Raw genomic sequence first — 15,677 nt, forward strand, 5'->3', positions numbered from 1 at the left:
ATGTCATGAATGATGTAATATGTGACATCATCAGCAGTGGATTGCGGGTGCGCGATATATAGTTAGTGCAACTAACTATATATGGAATTTCAATGGTTTTGTGTGAGTAAAATAAGGTTTTTTAAATGCTAATTCCTAACTATATATGGTCTATAACCTATGGTTTTTTCAGTGAATATATATATATATATATATATATATATATATATATATTCACTGAAAAAACCATAGGTTATAGACCAAGAGGTTTATCGTATTAGCACAAGAATGATGTCAAATGAGATGTCATCAGTGATGTCATCAGTGATGTCATTTGAGATGTCATCAGTGATGTCATCAGTGATGTCACTGACCATGTCATGAATGATGTAATATGTGACATCATCAGCAGTGGATTGCGGGTGCGCGATATATAGTTAGTGCAACTAACTATATATGGAATTTCAATGGTTTTGTGTGAGTAAAATAAGGTTTTTTAAATGCTAATTCCTAACTATATATGGTCTATAACCTATGGTTTTTTCAGTGAATATATATATATATATATATATATATATTCACTGGTTTTTTCAGTGAATATATATATATATATATATATATATATATATATATTCACTGAAAAAACCATAGGTTATAGACCATATATAGTTAGGAATTAGCATTTAGAAAACCTTATTTTACTCACACAAAACCATTGAAATTCCATATATAGTTAGTTGCACTAACTATATATCGCGCACCCGCAATCCACTGCTGATGATGTCACATATTACATCATTCATGACATGGTCAGTGACATCACTGATGACATCACTGATGACATCTCAAATGACATCACTGATGACATCACTGATGACATCTCATTTGACATCATTCTTGTGCTAATACGATAAACCTCTTCAGACTCTAATATAACCTTAGATACACTCAGTGTATACAGACACTCACACACTGTCACTCATCCATGGAGTTACTCACACACCTAGTCAGTCATGCAAAGAAACAATCTCACCTCCATTTCCTCAACTATACAGTTATACACACCTTACTTATTCAAACATATACTAACACATATTTACTCTCTTATACAATCCCTGATACAAGTTCACAATGATCCATACAGCCACTCACACATTCAGTGGCTCTCATGCACAGTTATTTATATATGCCAACTCTCACATGTACTGTGTTTTACATATGTACTTACTATGACATGTAGCATTGAGATATCCATTCACTCATCAATACACTCATGCACACAGTCAACCGCCCATGTAGCTTTTTCCACATGCACTCTTGAACTCATACACCTAGTGAATCAACTGCTCACACATCTATGCACAGAGTCACACACCTCCCAGCCACCCCCACACAAACTCAATCTCCCATAGAAATACTTGGGCAACCAATTAATAACACATATAGCCTCTCGTATAGCTAATGATCAACACATGCAGCAGTTTACATCACAACAGACATAATGATGCACAAATTAAGACAGTTTAGTCACTAACCCATGCATTCAGTGAGACACATTTAATCACTCACTCATACAGTCAGTCACGCACCTACTAAATCCTTCATCCAGACACTTATACATCCACTCATTCTTCAATATCTAAGACATATTTTAACTTTACAGAAACATACAGTCACTGGATGTTGTCATCAGTGATGTCATTTGAGATGTCATCAGTGATGTCATCAGTGATGTCACTGACCATGTCATGAATGATGTAATATGTGACATCATCAGCAGTGGATTGCGGGTGCGCGATATATAGTTAGTGCAACTAACTATATATGGAATTTCAATGGTTTTGTGTGAGTAAAATAAGGTTTTCTAAATGCTAATTCCTAACTATATATGGTCTATAACCTATGGTTTTTTCAGTGAATTTTCAAGGTTTTGTAAATGCTAATTCCTAACTATATATGGTCTATAACCTATGGTTTTTTCTGTGAATTTCATTGGTTTTTTAACAGCTAATATCTGTAGCTGTAAAATGTATTCTTCTTTAAATCCAAAAATATATTTTATATGTTTATGAATAATTTTTTTTTTAAATATTTTTTTTTCTTCGTTCCCGCTTCGCGAATCGGGAAGCTTCCCGTTAGCTGACCTTGATGCCGCGAAATAGACCGCGAGCCGGTAAACGTTTCTTTACCGCAACTGCCGCGTTAGAAAACAACATCGTGCCGCCTCCCGTCCGCATGACGTTTCGCGTTGTCGCGTGATACGTCATATGACGTGCTACGTTAGCGAACTCGTACGCTTACCGAGTCGCAAAGCACAGGTTTCTGGAAGCAAACCGGGAGGCCCTGCAAAGCGCGTAACGTAAACACAGCAGGTCATGTGACTTGGTAATAACACTTTTCATTGGTTCATTTCACTTTCGGTTTCCTAATGATGTAAGACTAGGTCATATGATCTAAAATGAACACTTTTCATTGGTTGAGAACTATTTTTTTTCCCAAATGGTGAAAATCCCTCCTTCTTTCCTCACTCTGACTTTCATCATTGTGAGAGAAAGACCCTTTGTTACCAGTGAGCAATGGCTTCTTTACTAGCTTCAGCTGGTGCTTCCCAACCACCTCCACCACATCCAAGGAAGAGTGGACCACCTGCTAAAGTTATAATTCAGCAAGAAGAGGAAGAAGAGGAACAGGACGACCTAGATAATCTCCCTATTATGGCCAGAAGATCTGTTGTACCGGAAGTAACGGGACCAGAGGGCAGGGAGATGGTGCCAAATATACAAACGAGATTTCGTGAAGTAAAACAAGTCTGCGTACATTGCAGTGGAATCATTTGCTACGCAGAAAGTAGCATCACTCTGATCAACAGAGCTATTAACAATCATGCTCATGTTTGTCCGAAACTCCCCAAACAATAAATTCTTTTTTTTGTTTTCTTCCTCCTGTTGAGCCCTTTACAATGAATCGTTTTCGTTGCCCCCTCCGAAAAAAAAACAAAAAAAATATAAAACTGTTCAGAAAAATTCAAAAAAAGTAAAAAAATGTTCAGAAAAATAATAAAAAAAATATAAAACAACAAAAACAATTTAAAAAAAAGTTCTTTTCAGAACTACCTCCCCGTTATAAAAAAATTGGTACAATATTTGCAACTGTGCCAACCTCTATTTCTCTTAGTTCGCTTCCCAGTTCGCTCCCCGGTACGCGAACCGGAAGCGAACCAAAAATTTTTTTTTATAAAAAAGAACAGTAAGTATAAGGGAAGGAAACAGACAGTTATGTTAAAAGAAAGACAGCTATAGGGGAGTAAACTAGAGATACTATTACCCGTAATCCACTGCTGATGATGTCACATATTACATCATTCATGACATGCTCAGTGACATCATCAGCAGAGGATTGCGGGTAACAGTATCCCTAGTTTATTCCCTATAGCTGTGTTTCTTTTAACATAACTGTCTGTTTCCTTCCCTTATACTTACTGTTCTTTTAAAAAAAATTTTTTTAGATCTGTCAGAAACAGTGAAAGTAATGAAATATAAAAGACTACGTAGAATATGAGCACTGTATGCAACAACTTTGACACTGACAGAAGCCTCACCTTCTCCATGCCTCCTACACAGTTCTACATGTACATCATAAATGCAAACAGAACAGAATTAATTATACATGTTAAATGGTTTATTTTTGCTGTTCTCAGAATGTATCAAATTTCACTAAAACAGTGACTTGAAGGTATTCATCATATAACAGCGGGGAAAAAAAAACACAATCAAAATGATTGTGTTTAAAAAACCCATACATTACAAATCAGAATTCAGAACTCCTTAAAGTTAACTTACTTTCCATGACGGCCAAGGATGTCCTATGAACAGCTTACACTCTGTTGTGCTGTTATTACTTTCAACCCGCCACTTTCTGAAAGAAAACCTCCATCGTTTTCAAAAACATGTTACATACAATAAATGACTTCTCGCTCTCTACCACACGATTCCACAAGGCCAAATCGTGTCAGAGCCATGTATAACTCTTGGATTTCTTGTAAGCCAATCCCGTCTTTTCGCATTTCCGCAACTTTCAGAATTAAAATGTTGAAGATCATTTACACAATCCTGGACTAGTAATATCTTCCCCTTCTTGCTCAATCATGTTCTACATTTCCTATCACACTGATACTGCTTACTATGAAGCAGACTTACACTACCTTTATGACTAGTACAATTATTTAATTCTCTACATCACTTTTAATCACAAAGCAATGTAAAACAGTAGACAGCATTGCAGACTTACATTCCCTCTACTCCATGTTTTGATTCGCTGCTTCAATTAGCTTATAAAAAGAAATCGTTTTTCTGAACTCATTCACAGTGCACGTATTTCTCAATAACGTCCAGTGTTATGGTAAAAAGTTATGTCTCTGTACTACACTTATCCTCAAGGCCAAATAGTGTAGGAGCCATGAGAACTTCTTGAAATTCCTCAGAGCACATCCCGAGATTCTTTCCCTAAAATTTTGGTTTTAAAAACACCAGGTAAGAGTTTTTAAGGTCATATGGCAATTTTTTTTTGAAAATTAAAACAGAATCATTGCAGAATGACCAGCCATTTCTACACTTTAAATAAGCTGTATAATGTCCTGATGTTATTGAAGGACCATCATGATATATAATTGCTACAGTTACAAAAGTCCTTCCTGATATTGACAACTGTGAAGCCACAAAATTTTTTATTAAAGTTGTCAATTTTGTTCCATCAGGCCTACATCGTTGGAACATTAAAATGACATACTGGCCATATGTTCGTATAAATAAAGTGGACATCATTTCAGATTTACATTGGCTACACTCCATGTTGTGATCAGCGGCTTTTACTAGCTTATTAAAAGAGACTGATTTACTGTCTGGCAAAGTTAAATATATAAATCTTTCTGAGTCTACACTAGTAGTAGCTGATACCCTACAGTTCTCGCAGTCATGCTGCCATTGATAAGAAAGCCCAAACAGGTGATCTACATCTACACCTTCATCATGCAATACATCAAGCATATACATTAAAAACTCCTGACAATCTTGCTGACTATTTTGAGAGAATTGTGTTTGGCCTGAACATCTGTCTAACAGATTTCGAATTTCAGACACACTTTCTATGTTTGTTCTATCAGTGCTACATTTCTCTAACACAGAATTTAACAAACTGCAAAATCTTTGATCCGAATTGACCACAATCTGTTCTTTTAAAGTTTCTAGAGAAAAGACAACATTAACCACTACATTAGCATAGCAGTTGACACCAGAACTGTTTTCAAATTGAAAACCAACAACATCTTCAACAGAATCCTTTTTGTTTCTGCTTATAATTTCAGGTTCATCAACTTTTCGTCTTTTTGCTACAACCTCCCCAGTATTGGTCACATTTCTTCGTTTCCGGCCTACCACACGTTTCTCAAACAAAGGATACTGAGGCAAATGTGGCGCATACTCTCTTCTCAACCTATTGTATTCCTTAACACAATCTAGATCCGCACAAATGTTTGTGACATCACACTCAATCAAGTACAATCCCGATAAAGTCCTAACTCGTGACAATGCCACATATGCCATACCCTCCTTGAACACAGAACTGCCAATATTCACCAATGCACAGTCTACACTTAAACCTTGCGATTTATGGATTGTCACCGCATATGCCAAGCAAACAGGAAACTGCTTACGACGAACATATAAGTCTTTTACAAGCAAAAATCTAGCAGAACAACGAGCAATTAGCTGTACTTCCTCAATGCCATCAAATTTAATTTTTAAAAATTCAATTCCATCTCTATTTCTGTATTTCACAAAATCAACAACATTACCCATTGATCCATTTACCAGACCTCTTTCAACATGTAAATTCCTTCTTAAAATTATACGGCAGTTCAAGCACACATTCAGAGTCTTTTCAAAACCCGCAGTTTTAGATATACTCTTCTCTAATGAATCCAATTTTGTTTTCAGATTCTCAGACAAAATAATTGTTGATCCCATATGCTCTACTCTGTCAATAGCTTCCAATTTCACAATCTCTTGCTTTTCTAAATGCAACATTTTGTTGTTGAATTTGGCACATTCTGCAAGAGTTGGCATCAAACATATTCCAGATTTTTTCTCAGTAACTTTCTGAAAAATATTCTCAGGCACAACATCTTCGTCTGGATATAAATTTGTCAGTAATCGTGCATGTAAAGCTTCTTTCCCATGCTCGGTCACTTTTCCAATTCTAACATCTTGTAGAATAGTCTTGTAAACTTCATCCTTTGCCTGACGCATATTTTCATGCAGTTCAGCATAATTGAAGTTTAACCATATATTGACGTTGCCAATACTCCCTAAGCACTTCCTGGTATCTTCATGCGTGAGCATTTTGAACACAGGTTGCCCTTTCACTGGTGTCAGCTGCAGAAGATCTCCAAAAACAATGATGTGTTTGCCACCAAATAACACATCATACTCTGTTTTGAGAACTTCTTGCATTCTCAAATGCACAAAGGCAAGCATAACATTGGAAACCATGCTTACTTCGTCAATGATAAGAAGTTTCATTTTCCTCAAGACTCTTGAAACTTCAAAACAAGCATCTCCAGATAGCTTGTGATATTCTAATTTGTTGTCATGCTCCACTGGCAGCATCAGTAAACGATGTAAAGTAATCCCTTTAATGTTATGTGCTGCCAGTCCAGTTGGAGCGGTGACAACACAAGACAGCGATGACTCTGTCCTTTCCTGCAAATAACATGAAATTGCTTTAATAAGGAAACTTTTTCCAGTTCCCGCTTCTCCACTCACGTACAGTCGGACAGGCTTCAACGACGTACATGAGCACTCTTTCTTATCATGACTTAATCCATGATCAATTTGCATGGTAAGTTCGTCATATATTTTCCTCTGCTCAACGTTGAGTTGTCTTTCCAACTCTTCTAAGTTAACCGCATCCTCCTGAGCATGTGCCATGGCTCTTTCCACTTCATTCATAGCAGTGGCAGCTTCATTTTCGATAAGAGGTCCTCCTAGTGGATCCTGACTCAATGAAGCAGAACTCTGACTGTCCTGAGAACTGTCTCTGGCAATCTCGGCTGCAATCGTTGCTTCCTGCTCAATTTCCACATTCAACATTTCTACATATTTGGGAAAAGCAGGACATTCTATGGTCTCCTTGGCAGCATTGAAAGAGTCTTCGTAACAGAGGAAATCTCCAAGCAGTTCCTCTTCTGCACGCCAAGGCTTAAAAAGTTGCAAAAGTGCTAAATAGAAAAACTCCTTTTTTTCAGGAGATTCGCCACTCAATTTTCGATGGTTTATCAAGTGGCATTTTCTTTGCTTGACCAGACATCCCTCACTTCCTATTACAGCATACACTCCTTTCTCAGTATCTTCTTTGATGTTCCTCTTGAATATGTAATTTTGCAGAACCTCATACAGACAAACATTCTCGAGGTGACTGCTTCGATTTGGATAATATGTATCCAACATGTTGCTCTTCAAAATGTCGGTACTGTTTGGCTCCTTTTCCGCCAAATACTCAATTTCCCGCACAGGTTTCAGAACTCGATTACGCGTTGCAGCAAGACCAACACTCGCCCAAACGATACTCCTGGACTTGGCATAGAGACTTGCTGAAGACAACCGGTCAGAACATTCGTAAGCTCCGATTTCTCGATGCGACAACATCTTCAGACTGAAACTGTACAACTTCTTGCTGAGGCTCTTTTCATGGGAAATGTCCTCCCACATATCCTTCAATTCTGTCTTCTCTTTTTTGGTGATGTAAGATGTCACATACCTAGCCACAGCCATACAGTTATCAGCCACAAACTGTATATCCATGTTAGCATTCCACATGGACAAAATCACCGGGTTGTAGTCGTTGATGTACTTAGACTCTTCGTTCCTCTTCAAATTGTATGTGTTTTTAGGTGATTTCTTCATCACATTATGTCGCAGCGAAGACATCAAACTGTTCACTCTTCCTTTAGAAATCACCGATCGTGGAAAGCCGAAACGACATTTGGTGTAGAACTTGTCTTTGTTCCGGAATTTACGACGACAGTACTTTCCACATCGATGGCTTTGGAAACGTAGAACTTTTTCTCTTAGGCTTTTTTTCTCCTTTGCGTTTGGAACAGCACACGTAGAATACTGTTCTATGAAACTCATCACTGAGTCGTCTGCATCCGTTCCAAATTTAGGTGCATCCTTGATCCACAGCAACATATGTATATGAGGAGCACCTCTTGCTTGGTACTCCTTCCTCCAGAAGAAATCCAACACCTCTCCAAGAGGTGGATTCTTCTTATTCATGATGAAAGACATCATACCTTCAAATCTATGATTGAAGTACCTACATACATTGACTGGATCCAAAGAGCACAGTTCTCCGGGTGTCTTGAATTCGATGTTTTCTACGTTAGCATTTGCCTCTCGTAGAAATTCAAGTAAGTCTTCCCAGCCATACTCAGCACAACTCAAAGTGAGGAACCATGTGGGAGTTCCTAAGTTCCTCAGCATACATTTTAAATCACCATGACGACGGTACCAGTACTCATTAGTACCACGCTGACACGCCATGAGATTAATCAGGTGAGAATCCAAAATACTGTCTTGGACATTGACTTTATCCATAAAGTCACTTGCCGAGATGTTTTGCATGTGTATACCACTTTTCAAGATGTGGTTCACTGCATATGACAGTCCAGACAGATCGCTTTCAAACAGGAGATGAAACAAATAAGGAATGCATTGTCGAAACCTAGGATCTCCTGCATACAATCGCAAAGTCCGGTATTCAGAAGCAGGAATTTGATGAGGTCGCTCATCATATCTTCCTCCCTGACCTGTTGGAAAAAGCTGTGGGAAACACCGAGCTTCCAAACTTTCCTCCCAAACACTAATGGGACTCCCTTTCGCTTGTTTCATTTGAAACAACTCAATAGCATTCCCCATGACTTCCTTGGAATGCAAAGGATGAACACTATAATGTTCATATATTTCTTCACTAGTACAGGGTTCTACTTTCTCAATTTGACCAGCACACAAATCGCTATCCTCTTCCTCACTTACTTCCTCTTCTGCAACATATACATTTTTATAGTATTTATTATATTTTTTCAAATACAATGTTGCCCTTTTGACTTTCCTAACATCTACTAAATCTTGCCATATTTTCTTATTCTTTGTCGGAACCCCATTAACTAAGATAACCAGAGGTTCCTCTTCCACTTTTTCTACTCCAATTGTGTTAATGTTTTTCTTCAAATCTAGAGGCAAATAAACAACTCTTCCCTTTAATCCTCTCTGTAAATCTGATGGAGGCAATTTCCCTGTCTTTGGCTCCATTCTTACAATAGCCTGAAAGGGATGGATACTTTGAATCAAAATAGATTCATAAGTATTTAAATCCTTCAATTCAGAAGGAATTTCAACCAATTCCAGATTATTATGAACTGCTCTAGCAGGCATCTGGTTTTGATTTAATTTGTTACAACAATAAGTACACACACGTTGATCCAATCCCAAATCAAAACAATTTTCTACCATCAAGTATGTTGTAAAATCCTTCCATTCACTATTATTTTCCCTTTCACTTTTTCCATATAAATCCACTAACTTAGTCTGATTCTTATAATAAGTGCGTCGACAACACACACAAGTGAAATTTGGCCTCTCACTTGATTTCACCTCAAACGTCGCAATTTCCCTCTGGAAATTATCTGTACTGGAAACCTGTACACTATCTTCCACATTACTCTCTTCTTCTTGGTCAATTTCAACATTCTCCTCTTTACTTCCAAAGTAACAAAACTCAATTTCTTCACATATATTCTTCACATCTATTTCAGAACCATACAAAAGAGCAGCGCATAATTGTTTTAGCATAATTGCTGGACTCTTAGCATAATACAACATTCTAACTAATTTCCTCACTTTATTATGATGCACCGCTAGCATCCTGAAATGATGAAAAACACTCTGGCATACTCTCCTGGAAAGACAAGCCAGTGAATGACCATGCAAACCTATCACTTCTCTCACTCTGCAAGGATCTAATTCTTGCAACAACTTCATTTTCTGCTTCAAACTTTTCTTACTAAATGACCGTATAAAATCACAAAGCAAATTGATGGAATCCTGTCGTACACTGCAAATACTACTACACTTCCAGGTGTACACAGGACCCTTAGGACGTCTCCCTAAAACCTCATTACCTAACACCTCTTCTATCTCTGTTCTCACAAGTTTTTCTTTTTCAACTGGACAACCATCTTTCACTTCATAAGCTCGACCACTGGTGTCAACTGCATGCACCAAATCATTATCCTGGAAATAACTCTCCTCATTAAAAAATGCCTCAGAGCTTGAACTATGCATCCATTCTCCAGAAAAAACTTCACAAAAATTACTACGATTAACTATTCTCTTCCATCTACTATTTCTTTTGAAATCATAAATTACCTTGTTTAGCTTCCTAATTCTATTGATTGTCAAAATAAATAACTTACGTTTAAATTCAAATGCCTGATCAATAACTTTCTCAACTATTTTTTTTCTCTTATAAAAAACCACTTTCTGCTGACCTTTCTTAATATTTTTTAACAAATTCCCAATTATCCTGTTGCGGAACATTCGTTTACGAATATCCCTAAACTGTTGTTTCCTTCTACTTTCATGCATAGAGTTATCTCTTACTCTAGCAGTAACATTTCTCATTGGCCTTTCCTTACCATTTGAATTCGGTCTCCTTTTCTGGAGTGAAACATTTTCTGTAGTAATATTTTTTTTACTACACATATTTCTTATGACTGTTTTTCGACTCTTACCCGGTGCTTTCTTGGTGACTTGACAAATCTTTTTGTTAGAGGACTGCTGCAATATTCCATGCTCCTGCTGTCTTTGACGTTTTCCAGCCTTTCTTACTCTTTCTTTGCTAGGCATCCTAAAATCTTGAAATAATGTGCAGTTGAATCTGTGGTAAAATATAATAAAAAATGTTATTAACCACTATTACCCAACAGTAAATTAATAACAGTCATCAAAAACTTAACACACTACTTAAGTATATAATATACTGAAGCCTATCTCCAATTTTTCACTGAACAGGACTCATCTCTTCTTAACCTTGGATAAACCTCACCTACTCTGTGTCCCCTGCACATAATTAAATGTAAAGGGACAGATTTATATTAACTAGCACATCCCCAGGGATGCACCAGTTAACGTGCACCGCTGCTCTGCCACCCACAGTGTGCCGCATTTACAATCAGATAGGACAAAGCTACATCAAAACCCTGCGCCTGCTTGAAGCAGGCATAGATCTTGACGCAGGTAGGCTGAAAGCTAAAGCAACAACTAAGTGTCGTGTGCAGAAGTTACAAAAAAGGAAAAATGGCGTTTAAACCAGTAATGAGACCATGCTAACGTAATACAGAGTAAAAATATCCAGGATCTACATCAGTTTGGGGTTCACGAACCTGGCAGGTACAAGGCACTGAGGCTTTCCACCGTGCATGTCTCATCCCAAAACATATGTTGTTTGTGAATGAAACAATTTCCCAGACCAAATGCTTTGGATTGGCTACTTCTAAAAAATTAAACACCCCTACTATCCCGGAGTTAGAGGAATACGATGGTTGGAGTAATTTTACTCGTTGTCTATTAAAGATTTACAGGCCCTACTCCGTAATTCTTCCTTTAACATTTCCAGTATAAATCCAAAAGGTTGACTGCTTTGGCAACGTGCCTTATCCACGGTTTAATAACGCTGCCTTTTGCTTTATATAAGTTTTCAAATTGTATGAAATATATACCAATAGGTCGTTATTAACCTTTAGGTAGTGGTTTTCTTCATCAAGTCTGGTCGCTTCCATACACATACAGATTTTCAAAGATGATCAAGAACTTTATCTGAATGGAGAGGAATGCACTGAGACGCCAGATCATTCACTAATGTGTAGGCACAGACAGTTACACGGTTCATGCAACAAACACCGACCAAATATGGCTTGCGTGTTGCAAGGCACGCCAGTTCCTGCTATCATCCCCACGTTCAAGTTCTTGGAAAATGGTAGTTATTTGATGCTCAATAATGAAGATTGTTCTGGGTTAATTAAAAGTATTCATTTTATCGTAACAGTAAATGAACGGGTTATTTGCTGCAGAAATGTTCTATTTCCTCCCACACATGAACATAGGGAGTTTTCAATCTGGCCACAAATACCAACCTTGGGAGCACATTTCAACAGCATGGCAAGAATAAGAGCTCTTTTGTCTCAGAGAGAGGTGGCCTTGAGTTCGGCCCGTGAAACTTTCGTGCTTCACATAGCGAACACCCGTACAGAGGTGCAGACCCTTTTAAATACAGATTCGACTTTGCATTTCAGCAAGATTACCCATTCATTTCCATGCAGCAGGAGGCCCATAGGAATGAAGGTGCAATTTGCGATTAGCAATTACCTCATCGCAAATTACGAATTTTTCCGACGGTGCAGGGGTATCTCAAGAACACCCTGCTGCACCCCTGAAAAAAAAATTTGGGGTCATATGGCGCACATAAATTTTGAAAACATTCCTTTACCTCAAAAACGATTTTCAACTCATAATTTGAAAACACTGCACATGGGGAAATGACTTAAAATGTCCTTAAGACACATAAAAGCATTTTTTGATTGCCTTTGCAGCATGTTTCAGTCACCTTTAACATGCCTATGTAACGGAAACATTCAAAATCTAAATTTGCCATGCACAGGTGGGAGCATATTTACAAGCAATTTGCTCCACAGACAAACTTCTTACATTGAAATGGGAAAAATAACATCAGAGACTCTCAATTACCTTATAAAGAAGCAGACACCATTATGTCCTTCTCATCAATATTAAAACCATTGCTTTTTCTCAAAAACGATTTACAAGTCATAATTTGAAAACACTCCACAGCTCCTATGCACATAAAAACCCTGTCAGTACTAATACTTCACATTTTCTCCAATTACAATTTCTCAAAGAAACAAAATCTATTTGTGAAACACTTGAGACAAAGCAACATTTGAAAAACACAACTTTCTTCATAATTTTCTCCTTAAAGCACACTATTTTCTATCTAAATTAAAGAAATTTTTTCTCACCTTAGCAAATACTTTGAGTTTCAAAACAGTCTCAGAAACACACCAATTTGTCTTCAGCAGAGCAAAAGGTATGCACTCCAGAGTCTGCAGCTATCAAAAGCACAGAAATGCTGTAATTCCTCACACAGATCTCTCATGTCACCCAATCAAAACTCTTCCCTCACTTTTTTTCAAAGCAAAACCCTTCCCCCCTCTGCCCCCTCTCTGCTTTTTCTGCATAGCAACCACCTCTTGCAAGACCTCTCACACAACAATGTTGCAATTGAACTCTGAACTCTCAGTGCACCTGCATATCCAAAGCATTCTTTCATTTAATGATTTTTTCTTCGCCACTCAAAATACATCTTTCAACGAACTCATCCATGCACACTAACTTTCTGTTTTCAGCAATCAAAATCCACCAATCACTCTTACTGCTTCATTAACACAGAAACTCCTCAGTTTTTTTCATTTTACACTCTCATTTTTTCAACTGCCATTTCATTGCCACACTTCATCTGACTGCAGGAGAACCTTCTCTCGCCATGTTTTCTGTCTGGATTGTTGGACATAGCTACATCTATTGGGCTCAAAGGTACGCTGAAAACAGGAATTTACCTAACCTCAATTTACAAGATGTGGAAATTAAGTGGTTTGGCCAGAGAGGATTAAAATGTCACCAATTGATACCATTGGTGAAAACCTTTATGCATTTGCCAAAACCTGACCTGTTAATTGTGCACTGTGGAGGTAATGATTTGGGCACTTTGACTGGGGTAGGTCTGGAAATGCTTTTAAAGGACACCTTTGAGCAATTGATGACACTTTTTCCTCAGACTGCCTTGGTATATTCAAATATATGCCAAAGACAGAAATGGAGGTGGTCGAACCAATTTTGTCCACAAATTGAGAAATCGAGGAAGCATGTAAACAAATCTGTTTCAGCTTACATGAGAGACCATGGAATGGGCTCCCTGTACAACAATAACTTGCGTTACTACATGCAAGATATCTACAGAGGAGATGGAGTTCACTTCTCAGATGAGGGCAACAGAGTTTTCACTCTGAATTTAAGAATGTGCATTGGTACCTACTTATAAGTACCTAAATGTACCATAAACCCAAAAGCTCTTCTCAGAGCTACCCTACATCTGATCACTCACAATTATTATTGTACTCTAACTTTTTTCACTAATTTTCAAGAAAGTACGCTCCCCAGAACGCTTCCCGGTTCGCGAACCGAGCGCACTCCACGCAAAAAAACTAAAAAAACGGTATATATTTTTTTGCCCTGCGAGAACCTTTCAAAGCCTCCACATCAAACCTAGGGGGTCAGGGACGATCTACTATGCCCTCTTATGGTCATTTGCCCCTTCGCTTTGGCCTCCTCTTGTCTCTCGATCCTACCGAGAGACAAGATGGCGGCCGCTACGGACTGTTTGGAATGTTTACAGACGCCGAAAAACCAATCAGCTTCGCAAACCTCCGTAACGCGAAAAGTACGCGAAGCGGAGCGCTGTTACAGATATATATCTTTTTTTGAACGTTAATTTCTCAAAATCCACTGGAGCACATATATTGAGACCTAGCAAAGGCACATCGGGCTACCAGTCCCTACAATTTTGCCAAGTTTCGTGCAAATCCATTCAGCCGTTCGATTATTATTATTATTTTTTTTTTTGCCCCGCGGGGCCCTTTTAAAACCTCCACATCAAACCTAGGGGGTCAGCGAGGATCTACTATTCCCCCTTATGGTCATTTGCCCCTTCGCTTTCGCCTCCTCTTGTCTCTCGATCCTACCGAGAGACAAGATGGCGGCCGCTACGGACTGTTTGGAATGTTGACAGACGCCGGAGAACCAATCAGCTTCGCTTCACAAAGCTCCGTTGCGCGAAAAGTCCGCGAACCAGACCGCTGCCTGGTCCGCGCTTACAGATATATATCTTTTTTTAAACGTTAATTTCTCAAAATCCACTGGAGCACATATATTGAGACCTACAAAAGGCACATCGGGCTACCAGTCCCTACAATTTTGCCAAGTTTCGTGCAAATCCATTCAGCCGTTCGGGCTAAAAGTGAGGCCAACCGCCCTATGGAAATTAACATGGGAAAAACGCGTTTTGGGACCCCCCTTTTTTCTCAGCCCCCCCTTGACGAACCCCCCCCAAATTTTCAAAGGCTGCTCAGAAACAAAATGTGCCATTTTCCTGAAAATTTCAGCCAATTCCGTCCACAAACGGCAAAGTTATTAGACATAGAATTTTCAAAAAACCCATAGAGAAAAAATCCTAACTATATATACCTACTGGCGACCGCCAGTAGGTAATATATATATATATATATATATATATATTACCTACTGGCGGTCGCCAGTAGGTATATATAGTTAGGATTTTTTCTCTATGGGTTTTTTGAAAATTCTATGTCTAATAACTTTGGCGTTTGTGGACGGAATTGGCTGAAATTTTCAGGAAAAACATTTTGTTTCTGAGCAGCCCTTGAAAATTTGGGGGGGGTTCGTCAAGGGGGGGCAGAGAAAAAAGGGGGGTCCCAAAACGTGTTTTTAACATTG

This window comes from Lissotriton helveticus, chromosome 6, assembly GCF_964261635.1.
Source record: "Lissotriton helveticus chromosome 6, aLisHel1.1, whole genome shotgun sequence".
Classification (NCBI taxonomy): Eukaryota; Metazoa; Chordata; class Amphibia; order Caudata; family Salamandridae; genus Lissotriton; species Lissotriton helveticus.